This window comes from Podarcis filfolensis (assembly GCF_964270895.1).
Source record: "Podarcis filfolensis genome assembly, chromosome: 15".
In the NCBI taxonomy this organism is placed as follows: Eukaryota; Metazoa; Chordata; class Lepidosauria; order Squamata; family Lacertidae; genus Podarcis; species Podarcis filfolensis.
Window position 1 is genome coordinate 29,862,144 of NC_139618.1, and position 26,276 is coordinate 29,888,419.

The window sequence follows — 26,276 nt, forward strand, 5'->3', positions numbered from 1 at the left end:
CTGATAATAATGAAAAATAAATTCCAGCAGCAGTTCAAAGTAACCTCTCTCAAATTCATACAAAATAAATTGGGTTTGGTGCTTCGCAGGTGGCATGTTTCAGTTTGTTACCCTGACGGCTTGTCTTGTACTCACTTTCTGTTCAATTATGCATTATTTCCTGTTCTCATTATGGACCTTCAAACATCCATGAAAATCTTCTCATTTGGAGTTTCTCCTGTCCTTGTTAATTTTTTATCTCACATAAAGGAGAGAGATAATGGTGTGAAGCCCAATGCAGAGTCAAATTGAGAAGCGATGGGCGAGATCTCTTCATTTGAGGGTTTTCATGTCACTCTTCCCCACACCCCATCCTGCTTGCCCAAATAAATAAATTAAGGCTGGGGGGCGGTTTGCAAATGAGTTGGATCCAGTTGCTGCGTCAGTGCAGATCATTTGGGGGAGAAGACAGGTGGCATAGATTTTGAGTGGCAGGTTCTTCACCCACCATGTGAGAACGGTGATTTGTAGCCGGTGGTATAAATTAGATGTGAAATTGCAGCTCTGTGTGAAATTTTTGGGAACTGCTGTGTGCAAAATGAGAGGCTGAGAAGAAGGGTGGAGAGAAATATTATTCCGTCTGCATTTTAATGCGAAACTACCCAATTCGCGAACCGAGGCACAATTATCCTTTGAAGTTCACACTTCTTAAAGGAAGATCCTTACACTGAGGAAGACTGTCTAGTTCAGTATGGTTTCTATATTTATTGGCAGTGGCTCTTCAGGATTAATGATGATGATGATGATGATGATGATGATAATCATCATCATCATCATCATCATAATAAATAACAAACCTTTATTGTCACTACACCACCTGTGTGCAGTGAAATTAAATGAACCCCCCATACACTTACTATGTCATGTGCTGGGGTTGCTACCAACTCCACCTGGAGATGTCTGGGATTGTACCAGGGGCCTTATTGCTTGAATCTCCTAGTAGTGCAGCAATAAAACTGCTAGAACAGTTGCAAAGCTAAGCAGGGTCCGGAAGGTGGACTGCTTGTCGAGATTCCTGCATTGCAGGGACTAGACTAGACGACCCTTATGTTTCCCATCCAACTCTATGTTTCTGTGATTCTAAGTTTCTACTTGCAAAGTAGATGTTCTCCCACTGAGCAATGGCCCCTTTTCCTTAAATTTCTACAAATTCTCACATTTCTCCAGTTAAAGAAATATGTACAAATATGCATAAGCTAGGGGAAGGTGTGCATTAAAAATTAGTGAAACTGACACCCCAAAATTGCACCATGGTAGTGAAAATTGATATAAAAATGTGCATGTTAGTCAAAACTATATACAAAACTTTGTATAATCGGAGGAACTACCATATTTTTCCGTGTATAAGAAACCCCCTATTTTGGGGGACTCAAAATTAAGAAAATGCACTATGCACTATCCGTGTATGAGACGACCCTTTATTTTAAGCTTCAAAAATTTAGGAAAAAATATAGTCTTATACACGGAAAAATATGGTAATTTGTACTAAAATGCTTGTCAATTTTAATTAAGATTTTTAAAAAAGTAAATAAATTGCTATAGAAATGTGGAGAACTTATTTTAAGATTGGGAAATGGAGAAAAACCAAAAATGACAGATGGATCCATCCCTAGCTGAGCACTGTGTGTGCAGTGAAGACAATGCGCATTAATCCAGACCCAGCTGCTCACCCTAAAGTGTGCATGTGAAGGATGACAACTCTAGCAATTCACAATGCTAACAGCATTGTTAGCATGGTATCTCCACGAGGAAAAGAACAGAATAAAGTAAGGATACCAATTTATCAGGAATTTTTGAGGGAAAGCAAATTAAAAATCAGGAGCTGTTCTTGGCAAACAGGGATGGTTGGGGCAATTATTTATTTATCTGAAACATTGCATCCATCCAATCAGATACCAAAAGTGCAATAAAACAGAAATATTAATAGCATCAGAAGAGAGAGCAATAAAATCACAAGACAATTCTGGGAGGCAGTCTATGCATTTTTAAAGTTCCCGTGTAAATAGAAATGGTTTAACTTGCAATCTAAAAGGTTGTAAAGTATCTGCCAATATATATTTGGTATGTGGTGTGATATTTTCATGAGTTCCATGCCCCATGCTGTAGCCCCCCACATCTGGAGGGCCCCACGTTAGTTACTCCTGACTTAAGCCATGTCCACTCATTCTCAGACAAAAACACTTAACTGTAGCCTCCCAGAACCAAAAGAAACATAACAACCCAGGAAATCATACATGAGGTGGCACATGAGGTGAACCATCTATTGGTGCTCCCCCACCAGGGAAGGGGTGAATGAAGAAGATGTACAAGGGGGGAATAAAGATCTATATCTGAATTTGCTGCCCTTGTGGATCCTGCTGCCTGAGGCAACTGCCTCATCTGGCCTCCTGGGCCCTGATAGTACCCATGGCAATTTGAACAAGTTATGAGTATTGCCACCTCATTATTTTTTGTATCCAAGACAGAAGGCACTGCTGGAAACAACACATACTTGATTATATTTTCCCCAATTTGCACTGTTTCCTTTGCATTGAACTGAATGATGACAATGTAATTTATGAAAATTATATAAGTAACATAATTTTATCACTGCATACAGAAAGATAAAGGTCCGTATAGTTAAAGCCAGGGGTCAGCAAACTTTTTCAGCAGGGGGCCAGTCTACTGTTCCTCAGACCGTGGGGGGTGGTGGACTATATTTTGAAGAAAGAGAAAAAAGAACGAATTCCTATGCCCCACAAATAACCCAGAGATGCATTTTAAATAAAAGGACACATTCTACTCATGTAAAAACACACTGATTCCTGGACCATCCATGGGCAGGATTTAGAAGGCGGTTGTGCCGGATCCGACCCCTGAGCCTTAGTTTGCCTACCCATGGTTAAAGCTATGGTTTTCCCAGTCATGATGTATGGAAGTGAGGGCTGGACCATAAAGAAGGCTGATCGCCAAAGAATTGATGCTTTTGAATAATGGTGCTGGAGGAGACTCCTGAGAGTCCCATGGACTGCAAGAAGATCAAACCTATCCATTCTTAAGGAAATCAGCCCTGAGTGCTCACTGGAAGGACAGATCATGAAGCTGAGGCTCCAGTACTTTGGCCACCTTGTGAGATGAGAAGACTCCTTGAAAAAGACCCTGATGTTGGGAAAGATGGAGGGCACAAGGAGAAGGGGATGACAGAGGACGAGATGGTTGGACAGTGTTCTCGAAGCTACAAACATGAGTCTGACCAAACTGCGGGAGGCAGTGGAAGACAGGAGTGCCTGGCGTGCTCTGGTCCATGGGGTCACAAAGAGTCAGACACGACTAAATGTCTAAACAACAACAACAACACAGCAAGATGAATAATGCAGTTTTTGGTGGAAGATGAACTGCAGTGGAAAGGAAATGGCGCTGCTGTGACAAATACAGGCCAGAATGCAAAACAATGCCCTCTTGCATTCCTAAGTAGGACTTTCATGCAAACAAAGGGAGTTAGTAGTCTTCCCCTCCACATTGCAAACTGGTTTGGAGCTTCCACCACAGACGGTAAGTTCCACATCTGGCTCACAAGTCTGTCTCATTCCACCCTCGCCACCCCTCCCCGTTTTCTGGGAATCCCATCTGCACAGACAGGTTATTGGAGAGGAACTGATAATAATGAGTTTACGATTGATTACAATTGATCCCTCTTCAGGCAGAAAAAGAAGAAGGAAAGCACATCAAGCAATCACCGTGCGTTTAAAATGTCTTATGGATTAAGTGCTGTAATTGTTTTCTCTTGGCTTTTGGTAAGCTGAAACATAGAATTCCCTTTGCCAGTATTTTCCCCCCTTTGGGAATGCTTTCATGCTGACTCTACTCCCACAGATATTTACATGTAGAATTGCTCTTCTTTATGTATTGTGGATTCACAGACTCTGTAAAATCCAGTGGAGTTGGTTCTACACAGATCCAGTAGCCAACGGGGTGCCCTCCAGATGTTGTGGAATCCAACCTGCAGGCTGGGTCTGATGGGAGCTGGAGTCTAATGATGTCAGTCTGGAGAGCATCATGCTGGCAATCTCTGCTTGCCAGGGCCAGGGCTGGCCCACCTGTGAGGCAAGGTGAGGCCACCATCTTGGGTGACAGGATACACAGAGGTCACAGATCTGGCCTCCAAAGAATGCATTGCCCACTGTTGCTGCTGCAATGGAAGGAACAGCTGCAGTGTTCTCCTTGGATAATTTGTTTTCTTTTTCTTTTTTTAAAGTTTTTATTTATACTTTTCAAGTTTATACATTTCATTAGTTTTTACAATCAATTTAACATTTCAAATTTTTGACCTCTTTCTAAGAGGTTCCTTAGATTTATTTTTTAATATCTTCTGCATATCCAAATTCATTTAATTTGCTCCTTTAATTATCTACTTTAAATATATATTCTTATGAAATGGCAGGTTATTGCAATAATCCTGCCAATGTTTTTATCTGTTTACAATTTATCTGTAAATATTCAATAAACCATTTCCATTCTTTTATAAAAAGTTTGTTATCTTGATTTCTTATTCTTCTGGTAAGTTTCACCATTTCTGCATATTCCATAAGTTTTTGTATCTATTCTTCCTTTGCTGGGACTTCTGCTTCTTTCCACTTTTGGGCAAGTAGCATACATAAATAAATTTCTATACAATTTAGGTCGTTCGGTCCCTATAATTCCCAAAAGAAAAGCTTCTTTTTTTGTTTTTTTTACAAAAGTTATTTTGAACATCCTTTTCAATTCATTGCATATCATTTCCCAGTAAGCTTTAACCTTACTACAAGACCACCACATATGACAAAAAGAACCTTCTTTCTCAACATTTCCAACACTTGTTTGATTTAGATTTACTGTATACATTTTTGCCAGTTTACTCGGTGTTAGATATCAACAATATATCATTGTTTTCAGAACCACAACTGAACTGAGCTCACAGTCATTTCACACGAATGTCCATTCCTGGTTAGGTTTCTTCATTTTGTCAGTCTGATATAGATGGGGAAAGCCATTCTGTTGCTATTCTGAAAGAATTAGGAGTCAAAACGCCTTGTGGATCTACTGAAAATCACTAAATGATCTATCGATAGACCAGAATTTATCACCTCTGCTGTGGGTCTGTAGTACAACGGTCAGACAGATGACATGTCTGAAGAAATGTGAGTTCCAATATGGGTCCTTTTTTCACTTTCCTAGCTGTATACACTACAGTATCAGTACTGTTTACCTAAGGACCCATTCACACTTTCACACACTCTTCCATGTGGGACATCATTACAGGGAAAAGTACAGACATGATTTGCACACCATTCAGTGGTCAGTGTGAGAAAAATGGCACTGTTCAAGTCCTTCATCACTAAATTAAAAATGTATGATATTGTGGGCACTCTAGTGAAATATATATATATGGACTTATGGAGAGTGGGCATCCATGGCCGATCGTCCTTTCCCACCACATATATCAGGTTAGCCAACATGAGACCCTCCAACTCTCATCAGCTCCACCAGTGGTCAGGGATGAGGGAAGTTGTAGTGCAGCAACACCTGGGTAACACCATGTTGGCTGTCCCCGACATATACGCAAAACAAAGTAGACACTGTCATATTCATCAGATCTAATCGGGGATGTGCAGCAATCACATTGCAATTGTTTTGGTAGCGTTTGGGAGCATCCCAATCTGCTTTGGGTCTCCTTTGGGCATTTTGATTCAATTCATCATTTGGGTCCAGATCTAATCTGTTAAAAATCCAAAGCTCTGTTTCAACTTATTGACTATTATGGGGGATCTAAAAATGGCTACAAGCTGTCTTTTCTTTTCATGTCAGTGGATGGAATTTTCAGGGAAAGGAGCCTCTCCAGAGTTGGTTAAGTATGGCAAATTTCAGGCATATCTATCTAGGGCTTTCTATACAGGGGACCTTTACTTTCTGTCTCTTAACCTTTTTGTTTTATGTCAGAATTGAATGCAAATTGCAGGCATAGTTGCCCGTTCTGAGGGGATGAAGCCTGCCAATTTTAAAACGGGGGTGGGAAAATAAAAATAAAGTTCCTTCTTTTAGTTTGTTTGAAAACTGATTCATGGAGTTGCCCCTATGTAAGAAATAATGGTGATTATAATAATAATGCAGATTTCCGTGCATTTTAAAGTATCACAGATTGATGCTAAAGCCTGACAGACTGGACTTATGAATGGACACATGAATGGAATTATAAATGAATGCTGAACTTGATTGCTCCATCCATTCCTAGGATAGCATCCCACCCAACATACACCTTAAAAGAGGAAGTGAGGGTGGAGTATTTGTTCTGAACTTCGGAGGAATTAATCCTTTCAGATTTTCATACCTCCTCTTTCTTTCTGTCATAACTGCTTATTTTCCTCCCCAGCAAATTCTCCAATATGAGTGTATCGAGGCTCCATACAGCCAAATTCATAACTATTTGCCTGCAGTTTTCCCTTAGGGAAGGCTATTAACTACAACTTAGCATCTGATTGATGGCTTTGCGGCTTAGGTTCTGTTTTACATTGAGGCCTTCCTTTAATGCATGTGGGCAGATGGATATTAAATAAAACACCCCCAAATATATTTATCACAACTGTGAGATTGGAGCGCATCCCACCGCCTGCCTATTTATGGAAATTTAATAATCACTTTACTGCCTTAATGTTCAATATTTGCCTTATTAAATCTAATCGGGATGTCTTTTTAGTGACCGCTGCTTCGCAGGAGGTTGTTTTGATTCCATACTTTATTGTTCTTATGCATGAGTTATTCGCTTCAGTGTGCCACCCAGCGAATTGACAGAGGGGCAGAAATTGGGGCTTTAACATTCAAGCTGTGTGCAGGAAGAGAATTGTTAATGTGTCTCCAGGAAGAGAGGGATAATTTGCTCTGCACAAACTTGTTTGCCCTGTGAGATTTGCTGAGGAGGTTCTGCTCTATCGCCTGAATTATTTGATGGCATTCAATTGCTGTGTGTGCACCTCACCATGTGATTGGTTTTGCGGGACAGGGCTTACCTGCCCCCCATACTTTATTCAAGTTAGCACCCCTATTTGATGGTGGTGCCCAGAATTTGGAACTGATGGGCTGTGCATGGAGTCCTTATCCAGTTCAGGGTCCAATATGACACCAGTCTGACTTGGAATGATTTGGGGTTGACCTAGTCTGGATCTGGGCCCCAAGCTGAGTCAGGGGCCTTGCACAGTCATGTGGTTGTTTAATAACCACTTCTTTAAGCAGGTCTGGGAAGGCTCCCTCATAGAGGGTTGCATTCACCACCCCACGGAGCCCATTACCCAGGCCTTCCTGGCTCACTTTAATGAGCCTGGATGGGCAAGGATCAAGGAGACACATCCTCGGAGGTAACAGATTGGAATAGATCCCATGCAACTTGACCAGACAGGATTCCAGCACTCTCCCGCCCCAGCCCTGCTACCACGGTGGAATCTACCTCTTTCTGAATCTGAGTGACTTTATCTGCAAAAAACTTTGCTAAATCACTGCATATCTTGGAGTCCTCACCAGGCCCTGAAGGTGAAGATGAATCTGTTAGATTGTGAATCACCTGAAAACATCTTCTGTTGTTTTCTGCAGTTGCAATAGAAGCAGTGAAGAAGGTCCTCTTCGCCGTCACTATTGCCACTTGGTTGGCTCGGCATTAAGCTCTAACCTGTGTTCGGTCCGATTTAGAAGGAGTTTTCCTCCACCAGCCCTCTAACCACCTCAGCGATTGTTTCATTGCCCTCAGCTCTGGGGGAAACCACAGGGCCGTCCGGGCAATTAGAGAGGATGCTTTGGAACCAGGCAGTCAATAGCCCTGGTTAACTCTGCATTCTAGCGGGCCACCAGGGAGTCAGCTGAAAAGCCATCAGTATGGGATAAAACATTCCCTACTGCTCTCTGGAAACTATGTTTAAAACATGTGTGTTTAAAACCATGATTAAACATGTGATTGGTGGTGGTGATGGAGAGAAGGAGACACATGCAGGCTCTTGCACCTCACTACTTGAGCCCTGCTTCCTTTTCACAGCCCCTTAAAGCTTTGGGTGGTTGCAATCTGACCCAGGGCTTCCTCAGCATGATCCAGGCAAACCCCTGGTTGGTCCAAATATGGCCCAATTGGGTTCAGGATCTGGGATTTGGCCAGATCCAATGTACAGTCCAACTGATTAGCCTTTGCCTCTTAGTTCTTCAGTGTTTTGTGAAGGCTGCCTTATTGAGGTGGATTTCAGTTTGGATTGGTTGAGTGTTTCCAAATAAATGAGGGCTCCTTCTTTTGCTCTTTTTGCTCCCTTCTTTTTTGAGCCTGTGTTATTTCTTTTTCTTTTTATATTGTATTTTAAATGATAATTATCTTCTGTTTGGTGGCGGTGGGGAGGCCCTAGCTTTTGTGCCCAAATGCATTGGTTTCAAAGTGTCAATATTCATTGGACATCATCCATAGTTATGTTGTTAATATGAACGAACAAATACACATGTAGCTGTTTAAATTAAGGCATCAAAGAAATCTGATTGTGTCTTCCTGGTGGCAGTGGTGAAGAAGACCACAGGAAGGACTCTAGCTGCAATCTTAACCCCACTTTCCTGAGAGTTAGTGCCACTGAATACAGTAGAACTTACTTCTGAGTAGATGTGGTTTGGACTGCATTGTAATTGACCACATTTACTGCATCTCCTCTCTCTCATAGCAGTGGAGGCTCACCCATTAGGGCAAATGGGGAACTTCTCCATCAACACCACCCTGCTTTCAGTTACCCCCTAACTGCCTATCTTCTTGCTTATGTCAAGCCCAGGGGGTAAACCTGCCTTCAGCTTATTCGTCCTTAGTCTCTGTGTTGCCCTTCTAGAATTCAGCAGGGAGCAGGATGGGGGCAAAACTGAAATGAGTTGGCTATGCCTGTCATTGGCTCAGGCTGCTTCTACTGTTTGGGCTCCCAGCATTTCACCCCACCAGACCCAATGATCATAGCGCAGGCTTGAGCCCATGCTGTCGTGCTGAGCCCAGTTGGTGTGCTGGAGACATGATTGCCTAAGAAAGGAAAGAGTCATACCAGGAGTCATGAACTGAACATTTTCCTTGTTACCTTTGCTAAGTGGGATAATATCTTAACCTTTATCCAGGTAGAAAAGGCTCTCGGAAATAGCATTGGCATTAACACTTGGCCATCAAGACAAAATCTTGCTTTTCAGAAGACAATTGTACACGATCGTTTTCTGTTGCCAGTGTATTAAAAGCAGAGCCATTTGCAGAACATTAACAGTGCTATTTATTGGACAGAATTCTTCTTTCAAAGCAGCAAATGCTTCTCAGTGCTAGTGCAAAATATGCTCTAATCATCATTTCGTTAAGAAAGTCCACCTCGGCTGGCCTAGAATGTGTCTCATTAGCTCAGCAGGGAAGCAGGGTGCAAGCTATTAACTCCTCTTGCCCCACACTTTCTTTTCTATTTGTGGCTATTTTAAATCATTTCCTAACTGGACACAACTCTAATTTCCTTTCATCCCAGGCTCAAGGGCTCTGGATTTACTGCTAATTTCTTCCCAAGCAATTCCACCATCTCCTGTCTTCATACTGCTGTGCAGAAACTGCTGCAAATGATAAGCTATACTAGCAATCTGTGAGGGTTATATGAATCTTATCTAAATTTGCTCAGTTTAAATTTTGCATTTGTTTCCTCATTAACCTCTTCTACTGTTTTCCAGCCCTGCATGAGATCAGGCTAAAGGTGCATCTACTATGCTCTTCTTACAGTGGCTGACCAGATACCTCTGGGAAGCCCAAAAGCAGGCCCTGAGCACAACAACACTCTCCCCACTTGTGATTCCCAGAAACCAGAATTCAGAAGCTGGGCAGCAAGTTCCAATCTAAGATTTAATAAGAAGGAAGAGTGACCAGGTAATTTCAACACAGAATTTGCAGAGATGGGATTTCTCATTTCTACAGCATGCATTGCTCAATCAACACTGGATTGTAAATATCATTGAAGGCCAGAAGATTTTCCTTCATAGGAAGCTTCCTTATACCAAGTGAGTGCATTAATGTCAGCATTGCTGACATTGCCCCACAGTGGCTCTAGAGGGTTTCATGCAGGAGTCCTTCCCATCCCTACCTTGAGATGCTAGCATGTGCTCCATCACTGAGTGGCAGCCATTTCTACTCTGATGGGGGTGGGGGTGGTTTCTCTTCAAGGGATCTGGAGGTATAGACTCAAGGACCAATCCCAGCTCAGGGGCTAGCATACCAATATACATCCAGGTTGCAGGATCAGTCCACAGTACAGTTGTACCTTAGAAGCTGAACGGAATCCATTCCGGAAGTCTGTTTGACTTCCAAAACGTTTGGAAACCAAAGCCCAGCTTCTGATTGGCTGCAGGAAGCTCCTGCAGCCAATTGGAAGCCATGGAAGCCCTGTTGGACGTTCGACTTCCAAAAATAATTTGCAAACCGGAACAGTCACTGTTTGCAGCTTTCAGGAACTAAGCTGTTCGAAAACCAATGTATGACTGTATTGGTTTGTGCCTTACTGTGATGGAAATTCTTCATATTCCCATCAGCCTTATTGCAGTATGTGGGTCTGAATGGTATCGGTTATTGGTCCAGCAGCCCCAAAACAAAAGCTGGCCACACCAAACTCTGTGAGGTATAATCAATAAACACTGAGACCATTTCAATTGCCTATTAGCCAATGCATTGGTTTTACTGTGCCTACCCACCCCACTTGACGCTGCAGGGGCAATATGTTGTTTGTTAATAAAGGTCAGCAGATGGGCAGAAACCCGGGAAAGAAAGAAATGTATCCACTCTTCCCCCTACGTGTGGTTGACACCCAATGTACCTAATTTAATAGACACGTCATGCTTTTGTGCATGAATATAAAAGATGCGCAAGGTTTTCCTCACCTTCTCGGATATGTGAACAAATCTTTTGTTTGTTGCTAAGCTAATAGAGCAGACTTCTCCCAGATTCCACTGATGTCAGGAATGGTATTTCTAAAAACTCCCTTTGCTATCTATTCAGTACAGTGCTGGGTTTCATAGCAACTATAGCGTCCGTTTCAGACTTCTTTGTCCACAAGCTCAAAAAAAGTGTCACAATGAGAAGACCAGTTGCTTGTCATTATTGCATCACTTTAGTTTATAAAATTAAGGTCTTTCTTGCCCCGAAGCTGGGACCCGTCTCCTTACAAATTCCATTCCATTAGGCAGGTTACTGTAATCAAACTTCCTTGTTCATATTTTGGGTGCAGGATATGTGGAGAGGTTAGAAGGAAGAAGTGGGGAACAGAGGTGTTTGCTGTTGATTATTTGCAACTCAGATCTCTAAATGCATGTTAGAAAGAGCTTAGTGATGTTTTCTAACTTCTGTATGCACCCCACTAAAGTGACTGGGAAATACCTTTCTTGGGCAAGTTCCATTCATTCGGGTGGGTCTTTTCAGAGCAGATCATGCTTGTCTTTGTAGCTCTTGGCCCAGCTAGATAATTCAAGTGTAGGGTTGGCATATGCCCTCTTTTTCCAGGACACACCCTCTTTTTCATAGGCAGAGTCTTCATTGTGATCCATAGTTAAAAGCAGAAGTCAGCAAAGGTGTCCTCTTTTTTGCTCTTCAACCCTATTGTTACGGAAATAGGGAGGGCATATCTTTAAAGTTGTTACAATGTTACAAATATCATGCCTGAATGTATCCTTTCGACTTGACAGCTCAGGAAAGATACCTAGCTTTATAAATTCATAGAAAATCCATACTTTAACCAACTCTCCTCATTCCAACACCATTTTAGCCCTTAAAGAAAGGTGAATTTGGGCTCCACCTCCCACCCACCAAGAAGCAGGAAGTCACTTAGGAAGCAGGAAGAGGGCATCCTGCCATAATTCCCCAAGCGTGAGAGCACATACATGGCACCCCACCCATGGAGTGACCAGAGGGGGCAACAATAGACACCCATAGAGGCAGTTTAGAAAGTCAGGTGTTCCTTAAAGCCCATCTCCAGACAAGTCCTGATGGCAAGGATATGTAAAGAGTTTTATTGTTCTTTCGGTGATGGGTACGTACTTAAGAGAGGTTGGGAAATGTGTCTGATAAAGTGACCTAATGTTGAACTTATGTAACCCTTGTACAGTGGTACATTGGGTTACAGACGCTTCAGGTTACAGACGTTTCAGGTTACAGACTCTGCTAACCCAGAAATACTACCTCGGGTTAAGAACTTTGCTTCAGAATGAGATCAGAAATTACACAGCGGCAGCAGCGGGAGGCCCCATTAGCTAAAGTGGTACCTCAGGTTAAGAAAAGTTTCAGGTTAAGAACGGAGCTCCAGAACAAATTAAGTTCTTAGCCCGAGGTACCACTGTATGCCCCTCCCCATTTATGACATGCTAGTGATGTAGTGGTGATGTATCAATGATGCTGCTCGAAGTGTATTCTGGGGGAAAGAGGGAAGTTTTAAAAGATGATGTCACCCCATGCTTGGGGTTCTTACTCCTGTGGGGACCTGTTGCGCAACAATAAAGATCATGGTCTACTGACCGCTGTTTTGCTCCAAATTACTTGGCTAGAACTTCCATCTTTTACTGACTGCATGGACCCACGGGGAACTTGCACCCCAACGAGCAGAGCTGTTGAGTAGTCTCTCAGCCCAGAATTTTTCCTTAACACTATTCAAGTGGGAACAGCACTGCTGTGCTCAGGTCTTGCTTGTGGACTTCCCACAGGCATTTGTTTGGGCACTGAGGGATCAGGATGTTTGGGGCCTGCAAACAGCATGGCATTGCAGGACAGAGTCGTCCTTCCTAAGCTAGCCTGCTGCCACGAGATACATTAAGGAGTAGGAATCCAAGTTGCTTCCTTACACTGAGCCAGACCCCAGACCGTGCTCTGACTCCACAGTCAGAGACAGTAATGCTTCTGAATGCCAGTTTGCTTGAAACCACAGAAGGGGAAAGTGCTCTTGTGCTCGGGTCCTGCTTGTAGATTTCCACATGGGCATTTGGTTGATTACTCTGGGAACATGTTGCTAGATTAGATGGACCATTCGCCTGGTCCAGTAGGGCTTTTCTATTAAATATAATGGTTTAATTCACACAGAAATGAAAACTGCGTATGTATTAATTGAAGTTTTTGAATGGAAAATGGCTAAATGGGTATTGCTAACACTGGGCTTTTCCCCACAAGAACTTTTCTAAAGGACTCTGAGCTCTTGCTGAGTTAACGAACTAACTGATTGTTGTTCTCTGGTTGCTAACATGTGAGGGTTGCAGATTGGGATCATGTGAGAGGTATTGGGTTGCAATCTCCAATTTGGAAGGAGCTGCCTTTGAGTCTTTTGTTTTTCCTCCCAAACTCAGTGGAGGGAAGATGCAAATGGAGTGTCTCTCTGAATGCTACAGGGAGAACAATGCATGTAAATGGCTCTCCTGAAGGCAGAACAAGCAGCCCGGAGGCTGGAAAGCAGGCTGGAGACCTTTGTCTCCAGCACAAGATATTGTATGGATATTTTTGGTGTTTTAATTTTGTTTTAAAGGACGTTCTGCCAGTAAAATTTGAATAATATTTCTATGGGCCTGGACAATGTTTCATTTCCAAAGAAGTCTGTTCTTATACAGTGGTACCTCGGGTTAAGTATTTAATTCATTCCGGAGGTCCATACTTAACCTGAAACTGTTCTTAACCTGAAGCACCACTTTAGCTAATAGGGCCTCCTGCTGCTGCCGTGCCGCCAGAGCACGATTTCTGTTCTCATCCTGAAGCAAAGTTCTTAACCCGAGGTACTATTTCTGGGTCAGCGGAGTCTGTAACCTGAAGCATCTGTAACCTGAAGCATATGTAACCCAAGGTACCACCGTACTTCAAGTTTCTTCAAGTTGTGTAATATTTAATACCTGCAACATTTTCTCAGGCACTGTTAGAAAACAATGGGACAGACTTTTCTTATGTCAGACCACTGTTCCATCTAACTCAGTATTATCTACACAAACTGGTAATGGCTCGCCAGGGGTCTCTCCCAGCCCTGTGTGGAAATGCCGGGCATTTAACCTGGGTCTTTCCACATGCAAAGCAGATGAGCTATGGCCCTTCTCTTGCCTTTCTCTGTCTCCTCACCAGTGTTGAAGTAAGATTTAACAGTCATTCTAGTCAACTTCTACAAACAAAGGGAGAGGCAGCTTCTCCTTTGCCTCAGGCAGCAAAATGTCTTGGGCCTACCCTGTTATCACATCAACTTTGGCCCTCGCTCTTTCTTTATTTGGGTGATGGCTTTGTTTTCTTAAAACATGTCATTTTGGTTTTAACTTAGCTGGCATCAGCGCTATCCATTGGGCAATTTTAAACGAGCATAAAATACTGCACCTATTCCAGCCATGGAGTTTTCTTGCCCACCTGACTGTATGAATACACATTGCAACAGCGGCAACATTACCATCTTTATTACCTGGTGACTACCAGCCAAAGGAATAATATGGGCTTTTCAAGTCAAAGCACACACTCAATTCATGCAAACTCCACAATCACGGGCATTTTCCAGTTCTAAATGCAGCACAAAGAGCTGGCAGGTAAAAGCTCAGTGTGAACCCTCCTGTTAGGTCTTTTGACAAATGCAAAAATCGTTAAATAGAACTAAAAGTTGCAAAGGTTTCCACGAAACGGGTTAACCTTATTCTGGGAGTTTGAATCTGCTCTTTGTTCCTGCCTTTTCACTTTATCTTTCTTTTCGCTCTTTAAAGTTGAAAACTAGGTTAGGGAATAACTTTATCAGTTCACATTTTATTTTTTTTCTAGCTGAAGTAATATACAAGAAATATGTAAGCCACAAATGTATATTGGTTTTATACACCACTAAAGAATCCTGGGGGGGCTATGCTATGGTAAGATGAAGAGCTTTCTAACCGTTAGAGATCCCTAACACCACCCTTTTAGAACTACAGACCCCATGATTCCCTGGGAAGAAGGAATGATAATTAAGGCTTCGTTCAAGACGTTTTTGCTGATGAATAAAGCCCTAAATGACTCAAGCCCCAAATACCACAAAGAGGGCACCCTCTATTTCATCCTGCCTGGATGTTGAGCTCCATTGGGAAGACCTTGCCTGCAGTGATGTTACTTTCCTAATAGTGATGAATCATCACTCTTATCTTCCCTGACCATCAACCATACAGGCAGAGAACTGATGGAAAGCAGAGTTTAATTGTGCCTGCAGCAGATGGGTTCCCCAATCCATCATTAAAAATAACAATTTCCCCCCAGTTTTCTATATTATTCCAGCATGTGGATGGGGAATCTATAACCCTCTAGATGCTGCTGGATTACAAATCCTATCATCCCAGACTATTGGCCATGCTGGCTTGGAATGATGAGTGTTGGGGAGTCCAATAACATCTGGAGGGTCACAGGTTCCACCAAAGATATTGAGGAACCTCACAGTGATTTAAGAAGAAGACTTTTTAAGATATATGATAAAAACCCAGTGAAATGTCTTGTTAGGCCCTCCAAAATCTCACAGCTGAAGATAAGGGCATGCTTGTAACCTGTTCCTCCCCATTCTCAAATCAAAGATCAGTGCCCAAGCCTCCTCTCCTTCCCATTATGCATTTCTGAAGGCTCTGTGCTGCATTCTGTATTAGTTTCCTTTGCAAATGCTTGCCCTGCAATGCTTTAAAAAGCCAAGTGCAGTGGCGTTTGTTGCTAACAATATACTGGAGGTAGGGTGGGAAATTGTATTAAAGGATGTTACTTGTTCAATATATGCTTGAGTAGCAGCAGTGCACAAAATGACAGACTGTTGACTGGATGGTGCCTGTTGTAGCATCAGGTTTTGCAGGACCCTAATGGGCAAAACACTCTCCATGTACCTCTCCCTCCAGGAAGATCTTGTCAGTTGGCCCCATACTGAGGTTTGGGCCTTTAGCCGATGCATATTGATGCCGACCCTTTGACACTGGTCCTGCGTGGTGCCTTGGTGTTCACGGGCCTGCATTACACATAATAACAGAAGAAGAAGATCCCTGCCAAATCAAATGGAAGGCCTATGCAGTGCCATGTTCTGTTTTCATAGTGACCAGCTAGATGCCTATGGGAAGACCACAGGCAGACCATATTCCAGAGCAGCTGGTATTCAGAGGGAGCCAGTGTGGTGTAGTGGTTAAGAGAGGTAGTCTCGTAATCTGGGAAACCGGGTTCGTGTCTCCGCTCCTCCACATGCAGCTGCTGGGTGACCTTGGGCCAGTCACACTTCTTTGAAGTCTCTCAGCCCCACTCACCTCACAGAGTGTTTGTAGTGGGGGAGGAAGGGAAAGGAGAACGTTAGCCGCTTTGAGACTCCTTAAAGGGAGTGAAAGGCGGGATATCAAATCCAAACTCTTCTTCTTCTTCTTCTTCGTCTTCTTCTTCTTCTTCTTCTCTGATATTGGAGGTCATATATATAAGACATACCTATCATGACTTAAAGCTACCCATTGTAGCAATGGACTATAGATCAGTGCACTAGGGAAAGGATGCATATACATGCACACAGAAGGCAATATGCATATGCATGAATGTATATGCATAAACACGCACACTTCACAAAAGGAACTTCTAGGACATCCTGTGGGGGGCAGGGGGAGCTGGACTTTGAAGAATGATAGATGTAAGGGTTGGATCCAATGTTATATTTGCTCTAGGATTTCCAGATACACAACAGAACTTCCCCTTCTGCTCCTCTCCACGCATTTTGTTCCTATGTCCTATAAAACTGCTCTGGAGCTGTGGGGAGAAGAATCCAAAACAGACATGTGGGTGTGCAGGGGGAGGGGGGCAATGGAGAGAAATTATCACTGCACAAGTGAAAATCCTTGTGTGAACAGAAAAACGTCACTGGATACAACCCTAATGGTTCACATGAACCGCCATGTAGCATCTCACCAAACCAAACCCACGGAGAAAATGGGGGAAAAGATCTACAGGGGCAGGTAAACAAGAAGAGTTTGGATTTTATATCCTGCTTTATCACTACCCTAATGAGTCTCAAAGCAGCTAACAATCTCCTTTCCCCTCCTCCCCCACAACAAACACTCTGTGAGGTGAGTGAGGCTGAGAGACTTCAGAGAAGTGTGACTTGCCCAAGGTCACCCATCAGCTGCATGTTGGGGAGTGGGGAAGTGAACCCGGTTCACCAGATTACGAGTCCACCGCTCTTAACCACTACACCACACTGGCTCTGAAATAAAAACCAAGGAGAACTTTTGATAAATAAGGGCAACTGGTGTGTGTTCCATTCTGACATAAAAACAAGTGGAGCAAAATGAAGTCAACCTCTTTCTTTAATAACAGGTTTTAGAGAGGGTTTTAGTAACACTAAAACCAACCAAGGTGATAAGATATGCATGCATGCATGCATACACACACATATGTACTACTAATAGCACATACACAATTTCCCCCTTTCTTTCTTCTGCTTTCTCTCTTTGATTTTCACCCCCTTACCAATCCTTTATTTATACTGTTTACCTTTGCAGTATTCAGAATCTCTATCCACCAGGTATCCTGAGTAGCATCACAACAAGTAATGCCCAGTAGGCAAAAAGCAAAAAAAATAAAATAAAATAAAGCATCAAGTATTCCGTTTTCCCATTTTAGTTGATTTTCTGTTCTGCTGGGCTGTGGACCATGTCTCAATATCTGACTCTTGCCCTCCCCATTTTTCAGAAAAGCAAAATCCCTACAATCCAGGAGCATGCTGACAACAGAAAAGCCAAGGCTGGGTAGGGTTTCCCACCATCACCTATCACCCATCAATGCCTGCTGCTCTGCCTCTGTGATTTCTTTGCACCCATGCCACTCACTATGTAATGGGGTGGATATACATATGTATGTTGAGCGTTGCACAGACAGACAGAACTTCATAGGAAAGGGAAATCAGAATCACATGAATCGGCCCTGTCTTATTCTCCGTGCATTAATCGTATTGTTGGATTTCTTTATTTATAGATCACCAACCACATAACACTGAAACATACAGCACAGCCATATTAAAAGGAAATGTTATTCAGCTCAGAAAACAACAACAGAATATCCAATGGAAACATTCTAAGTTACAGCCCACCATATCAACATGGATCCCAAAGACCTTGGTGAATAGATACCTTTTTTGTCATTGGGGATGGGCACTCAGCACGAAGCTGCCAGCCTTGTTCAAGGGACAAGGGGTTTCATAGGTGGGGTGCCATAACTGAGAAGACCTTGTCCCAGGCAACTGCTGAATAAGCCATGCTCATAGCCCGCAGAGCCTTCTTTGCAAGCCTCAAGGTCTGAGCCGTCATGGGGAGAGGTGCCCCTTCAAGTTATTGGGACGTAAATCATCTAGGAATCATACCTGTATAGGTGACTAGTGCAATTTTTTTTTAAAAAAAAGTGGTATGTGATGCTTGCTTGGAGTGACACTTGGTGGCAGTACCAGAAAATGGTTGCCTCAGTTGCAACTTCTGGACCACTTTCCAAAGTAGCCAATGGAGAGACCAGTTCAATGAATCAAAGATGAGAGCTCCAGAGAATGGCTCACTGTTATCAGTTTCATCTTGAAAGGGTAGCCAGTTCTATTCACCATGGCAGCCTGCCCAATCTAGAATCCTGCATGAGCAGTGTTCTAACTTGTGCACAAATCCCTCTAAAAGTAGGGTATGTTCAGCCCTCCATTGGATGGGAGGTGATGAAGATTAAGACTGCTATGTTCAAAGATCTTCATGTGAAGTTTTAATACTGCTACCTGTCGATATATATTTACACTTGCAATATTGTATAATATAGTGCCTTATTATTGATGGTCTCTTCTGTCAACATATTGCTTTATTTTTTGTTGCACATACTATTGGAATCTACCTTGGCTAATATTGTAATATAAAAATGGAAGATAAATAATGAATAAAATAAACTACATTGTAGCATAAAAATGAAATATGTGAGTTATTTATGCAATAATAACCGGGCACCAAATTAATTAACCAGAAGCTAATCAAGCTAATTTGCCAGAAGCTATTGAAGCTATTATACCAATTGTAAAATTGGAAATACTGAAAATAAAATTGAAAACTTGGTGCATACATGTGATTGTTATGAATTTGACCTTCCCTTTGGATAAATGAATGTTCATACACACAAATATTGGATTTCTCTGTCTCTACCCCTCCCTGCAGTTAACTATAGTTCTGAATTCAAATATATGAGCAGATATCAATCAAGGGGAAATAAAAGGAATACTCCTAATAATAGCATTTGCTGGAGTTAAATTGCTTTACTTATTAAGAAATCTTCCATAAGATTCCCATTGATCTCCGCAGAGATACAGTCTCCCTTTGGAGAACAAATATGGCAGTTGATCAATTAGTCAAGGTTGCTTTGTCCATTTCCAACAGGGTGGTGTCCCAACCGAGTCCCAAAACTTGAAGGAAATTACCTTTCCATGGTTGTATGATCTGGTCAGATCAAATTGTTGCAGCAAATTAGGTATTAACATCTGTACAGACGTGTTATTCCTGGTGCCAATCACAGCTCCATAATTGCATGGAAAGTCTTCCCTGAAGGTTCCCAGCTTGTATGTTTAATAAAACAACCAAGATAGGTCTCAGATTTCCTTGTTTATATAAAAAATTCATAGCTGCAGTTCCAGTAAGTGTTGACTCAACTTGCATCTGCTGTCTACTGTAAAAGAAAATCCTTTCCAAGCGGTAAAGAGAGCACCATGGATTGCTGTCAATAACACTCTAGGATGTAACAAGAGTCTTCTTAAGTAATGCACGCATCAGAAGATCTCAAAGTACTTTGCTATGCAAACATTAGGGTGGAATCTATTGATGGTGAACACAGTTTGCCAGAACATGAAAACCCACTGTGGTCTCCCAATATATTGTTCTTATTCTTTGCCTTACTAAAAAATAAAATAAAAAAAAATGTCAGCAACCCACGGCTTTAGGATACAGGTCCACTCTGTCCTTCCTTTTGAAATGATCTCCCATCACCCCATTTCAAAATGAGTGGCGGTCATGCCAGTGGGATGCCTCTTGGTAGATTGAATGCTAATAGGAAACGCTGCCAAACTGATTGACCCAAAGATAGTTAAGAAAACTACAAGGACTCCCCTCCCCCATCCCAATAGTCTTCCTTTTAGAGATTGTAGGCACTGGATGGCTCTTAGGGTCCCTTCAAACTTTACAATTCCATGATTCTGTGATTCAGGCTAGGAGACCTGATTCACACAAGGACTGGATTGTCTCATGGGCAACCAGCTGGGAGACCCATACCAGCCAAGTGAAAGCAACTGAAGAAAACACTGATGCACCAACAGTGAGACGTGTGGCCTAGGAAGAGTCTTGATGGCCAGACAGAGAGGCTCCTCCTCCCCACAGTGGCCAATAAGGTGCCCCTGGAAAGCACACCAGTAGGGTTTGAAAACCTATGAAGTGGCTCGTTATAACCCAGACACAATCCAAAGCTAATTTCTTTAGAGAAGAGATGATTGTGAAGCTTAGTTCTATTTACATTCTGCCCCATTCTTTCTAGGCACAGGTCCACGCTTAAAAGCTCCATGTCCTCTGAGCGTTTTCGTGGTTTTTTTGTTTTTCCCTGAAGCCTTCCCTGTGCAACCCACTCTTTAACACTTTATTGGAGCAATAGTCAATTTGGGTTTTCTTGTGGATTGCTGTTTGCTCCGATTGAACTTTAAAGAGTGGGTTTTTGCAGGGGAAGCTCAGGGGCAGGGTGCTCAGACAAGGAGCTTTAAAGCATGGACTATGCCTGTAAAAAGCAAAGGTAAGTGTAGATAAGCCCAAAGTTGAAAAAGAACTTGGTTTCAAAATAAAATCTAAAGAAGTCCAGGAATTTGAAGTGTGTGTGCCCAAGAGCAGCATTCCAAACTCCCATTGTTCTTGGCGGGTTTTGTGACAGGGAATTTCATTAATGTGAGCAGCTTCTGAGCTCTGAGCACAGTACTGTGCCTAAGATTTCAGATTAAAACTACCACTGCTAGAAGGAAAGGAGGATCTTTTTCTGCCTCTCCACTTCCAGAAGAAGAAGAAGAACTTTGCCCAAGTTTTTTTTTTTAAATGTGGCACTGCTTGTATGCAGATATGCATCTGCTTTAGTAAAAGGTAAAGGGACCCCTGACCATTAGGTCCAGTCGTGGCCGACTCTGGGGTTGCGGTGCTCATCTCGCTTTCTTGGCCAAGGGAGCTGGCATACAGCTTCTGGGTCATGTGGCCAGCATGACTAAGCTGCTTCTGGTGAACCAGAGCAGCACATGGAAACACTGTTTAGTTTCCTGCCGGTGTGGTACCTATTTATCTACTTGCACTTTGACATGCTTTCGAACTGCTAGGTTGGCAGGAGCTGGGACCGAGCAACAGAAGCTCACCCCGTTGCGGGGATTCGAACCGTCGACCTTCTGATCGGCAAATCCTAGGCTAGACAAAGCCAAAATATTTAACTATGTGCTTTGGTAGCTTTCTGGCTGCTGTCTGAAATAAAATGTGTCTTCTGGGAGGTGCTCTGAGTTCACATTCACTCCATACATTGAAAGAAGAAGAAGAAGAGTTTGGACTTGATATCCCGTCTTTCACTCCCCTCAAGGAGTCCCAAAGTGGCTAACAATCTCCTTTCCCTTCCTCCCCCACAACAAACACTCTGTGAGGTGAGTGAGGCTGGGGGACCTCAGAGAAGTGTGACAACCCCAAAGTCACCCAGCAGCTGCATGTGGAGGAGTGGGGAAGTGAACCCAGTTCACCAGATTATGAGTCCACCGCTCTTAACCACTACACCACGCTGGCTCCACTTCCAGCCATTCTCTGAAGGCTGGAGAAGGGACTCTCATAAGAATATTAGGGGGGCAAGCAGGGGAAGCATGGCTTTGTTTTTTGCAGTCTTAAGATGAGGGCTAGAAGACTATGTGTAAGATGAACATAAGATTTAAGCTGCAGTTCATTCATTTTCAGCTTTGTATTATTGTTATAAAAAAGGGTGCTTTGACACTCGATTGTGGTCCCCTTAACCTAAGTTTAAGGTGCCATTTAGCTCCTAGCTTTCACATCTCAGTTTCTAACACTGCCCAAGAGACAACTGGTACACTTCCTTTTCAGGTTACTCTCACTTCAATATGGATCACTAACTAATTAGCGGTAAGCTGCAAGCAGAGAAAACACAAACAGGAAGTCATTTATGTAATTTGAAAGCAAATGTCGGCTCAACTGCATTCACACCCCTTTGTATTTGCTTCCTGTGAACATTCAAACGCCAGTGCCTCAGCATCGTGAATACTGATGAAAAGTGCATTTTATGCTTGGCTTTTAAAATATTCAGCAAAAAAATGATGTGCAAGAGGTATACTTGATTATCAAATTTGCAATTTGTGCTGTGTTGCTTAGCTACCTAAATCACCCATTTGTGCCAGAAGGATGGGGTGGGGGTGGGGGAGGAACATTGTCTCTCATGTCACACTAACTTATATCGAACCATCTTTTAACAAATGAATAGCAAGTACATGCTGCTACTCTGTGCCTAATTCCAGCATGTCTCACTGCCAGCTAGTTTACAACATAATCTTATATATATATAATTACAAACTCACTCACATGTAGATGTGCATAAGATTTGGGGGTGGGCAAATCTGTGGGTTTTTATCCCCTCATTTTTATAGTCAGAAGCTCAATTCCACATTTCCACATAAGTTTCTGAATCTTTTAAACACCTGGTGAAGAAACTGTCATTCCTGAAAATCTGAACTTTTCTGAATTTTGCAGCGCAGTTCTCCAGCCAAGCAATTCGTACAAAAATGCATATACTAGGACAATGTGTGCATTAAAAATACATATATGGGTGAAAACAATATATTGTATTCAGAAAAATTGCTGAAAATTTGTAAACATGTGCGATTAAGAAGAATGTGTATATTACTCTGTGAGGGAATATTCCCAGATCCGCTGAAAGAGGCGGTCATTAAACCGCTTCTTAAAAAAACATCTTTAGACCCGGCCAGTATGGCCAACTATCGCCCAGTCTCAAATCTTCCATTCTTGGGCAAGGTGATTGAGCAAGTGGTTGCTGAACAACTCCAGGCACGGCTGGAGGATGCGGACCATTTGGATCCCTTCCAATCGGGATTCAGGCCTCATCATGGGACTGAAACTGACTTGGTCATGCTGGTTGATGATCTCCGGCGAGCTAGGGACAAAGGTGAGAGTTGTTTCCTAGTTCTGCTGGATCTCTCAGCGGCCTTTGATACAATCGACCATAACATCCGTCTGGACCGTCTAGAGGGGCTGGGAGCTGGGTGCACTGTTTTACAGTGGTTTCGCTCCTTCCTCCTGGGCCGTGTTCAGAAAGTGGTGGTGGGGGATGAGTGTTCAGACCCCTGGGCCCTCACTTGTGGGTTGCCTCAGGGTTCCGTCCTCTGCCCCATGCTTTTTAATATCTATATGAAGCCGCTGGGAGTTTGGACTGGGTGTCCATCAATATGCAGATGATACCCAGCTCTACCTCTCTTTCAAATCAGAACCAGTGAAGGCGGTGAAGGTCCTGTGTGAGTGCCTGGAGGCGGTTGGAGGATGAATGGCGGCTGATGGATTGAAGTTGAATCCTGACACGACAGAAGTACTGTTTTGGGGGGACAGGGGGTGGGCTGGTGTGGAGGACTCCCTGGTCCTGAATAGGGTAACTGTGCCCCTGAAGGACCAGGTGCACAGCCTGGGAGTCATTTTGGACTCACAGCTGTCCATGGATCCAGGGCAGCTGTCTACCAACCCCACCTGGTACGCAGGCTGAGACCCTACCTGCCCGCGGACTGTCTCGCCAGAATGGTGCCTGCTCTAGTTATCTTCTGCTTGGACTAATGCACTCTACGTGGGGCTACCTTTGAAGGTGACCCGAAAACTACAACTAATCCAGAATGCGGCAGCTAGACTGGTGACTGGGGGCGGCCGCCGAGACCACATAACACCGGTCTTGAAAGACCTACATTGGCTCCCAGTACGTTTCTGAGCACAATTCAAAGTGCTGGTGTTGACCTTTAAAGCCCTAAACGGCCTCGGCCCAGTATACCTGAAGGAGCATCTCCACCCCCATCGTTTTGCCCGGACGCTGAGGTCCAGTGCCGAGGGCCTTCTGGCGGTTCCCTCATTGTGAGAAGCAAAGCTACAGGGAACCAGGCAGAGGGCCTTCTCGGTAGTGGTGACCGCCCTGTGGAATGCCCTCCCATCAGATGTCAAAGCGATAAACAACTACCTGACATTCAGAAGACATCTTTAGGCAGCCCTGTTTAGGGAAGTTTTTAATGTGTGATATTTTAGTGTATTTTTGGTTTCTATGGAAGCCGCCCAGAGTGGCTGGGGAAACCCAGCCAGATGGGTGGGGTACAAATAAATAATAATAATAACAATAATAATAATAATAATAATAATTATCCAAAATTGCATGTAAGCATGTGTATATTGGGAGAAATATATACTTAGATATGGATGACTTTTCATGAGAATATGCAGGTGGGTGTCATTGCCATTCTAAGAAAACGAGGGAGGTGTTCATGGTGAATTCTGGCACCTCTTTTTCTAGAAAAAGAGTAATGAGAACATATATATATATATACACAGTAATAAACTTATGTAGGGAATGTGCAACTGAACTTAACAATGGAAAAAGGGGAACCTATTAGGGTGCTGTAATCAGATCCCGGATGGTTGCCCAGGAAATTATAAAGACATGGAAAAGTTTCTTACAGTCCTTTTTTATTTCAAACTTTACACTTGGATAATGGCATTGTCGCAAGTGAATCTCCACCCCCTTCTCTCTCACTTCCTCCTCCTCCTCACCTCCTCTAGGGCTCCCACTAAGTGCCCTTCAGGCTCTTTGCTCTCCTACTTTTAAGACTTGCCGGGTTCTCCCAGATGGTGGGTCTGGAATGCTTTCTAGTGACAACGTGTCAGCCAGCTGCTGCTCCAGCTCTGCCTGCTCCTTCTCTCCCATTATTTCTCAACTTTTCCCCTCGTCTGCCTCTGAGCTGTGACCTCCCATAAACTACTGCTGTAAATCTATACTGTCTTCCTTTTCCTACTCCCTGGAAGGGTCAGGATGGGGAGGCAGACTCCACCATTTCTCCTCCTCTGCCCAACCCGTTACAGAACCTTAGAGAAAGTGAAAAGGAGACATTTACCCACCCCTGCCTAGGAGCAGACCTTCAGAAAGTTTGCAACTTCTTACATTTGATAGCATTCTGAAGATCTTCTTGAGACAAGCTGCCAAGAATAGGTTTGGGCCCTCAGAAACTATGTTTCTGCCAACCAAGAAAGAAATGAGCTCCAGGGAATCCTGCTTGCCCACTTGTGGCCATGGGGATATTGAAATAGACTCAGGTATCAGAGTAGTGCGGTGTGGAAGATATTGTTGGCACTGTGCGTGGGTGGCTCCATTGTCACTGGTGGCAGTTCTATCCTCTTCCCTCCAGCTCATTTCAGAACATGCCTGTCTTCCTAACTGCCTATCTTAACATCCCCATCATCTTTTAAAAGTTATCTGAATAATTTAACATGCTGTGAGATACCAAGATATGAAATACAAGCATGAAAGCATTGGTTATTCCTCGGAGAAGGGATTTGTCCAGATAAGCCGTGAAAATGTGCTTCAGAATCCCAGGAGTGTGTAGAGAGGTTTAATTTTATGAGCCAACAGGTAAAACTGACTAAATGGCTGTTTTCTTTAAATTATTTACCGGTTTATTTACTTGCCTTGTTTTGCATTTACAGCAAAGAATGGCCAAGTGGGAATTTGCAAAGCAATGTGTTGATAATGCATTCTCTTTTTGGGTGGGCTGGGCTGGTGTGGAAGCAGAGGATAATTGCTGGATGCTCCTTCATCATCATGGATAAGATATCTTATTTTACAGGCTCTTCCACGTATACATTACATGCATGGAGGAGTGTGATACATCTCACTGTCTATGCCCACATCCATGTGATTCTTTCCACTTGTGCAGGCTGCTAGAAGGCTGGTATAGACGCCATCTTCTGGCCCCAGACACCAGGAGGCCCATTACATATGACCTCCTCAGGGACATATGGGAAACCTTGAGCAGCATCTGTTGGTCAAAATACGAGACCAGCTTCTTAGAGTGGCCTATTCCTTGGCATTTTTGGTTGGGGGGGGGCACTGCCAGCTCTCAACATCCCCTGCCATCAAGGGACTCCTGCTCACTGTTGAAATCTTTCCCAAGAGTGTGTGTTTCAAAGAC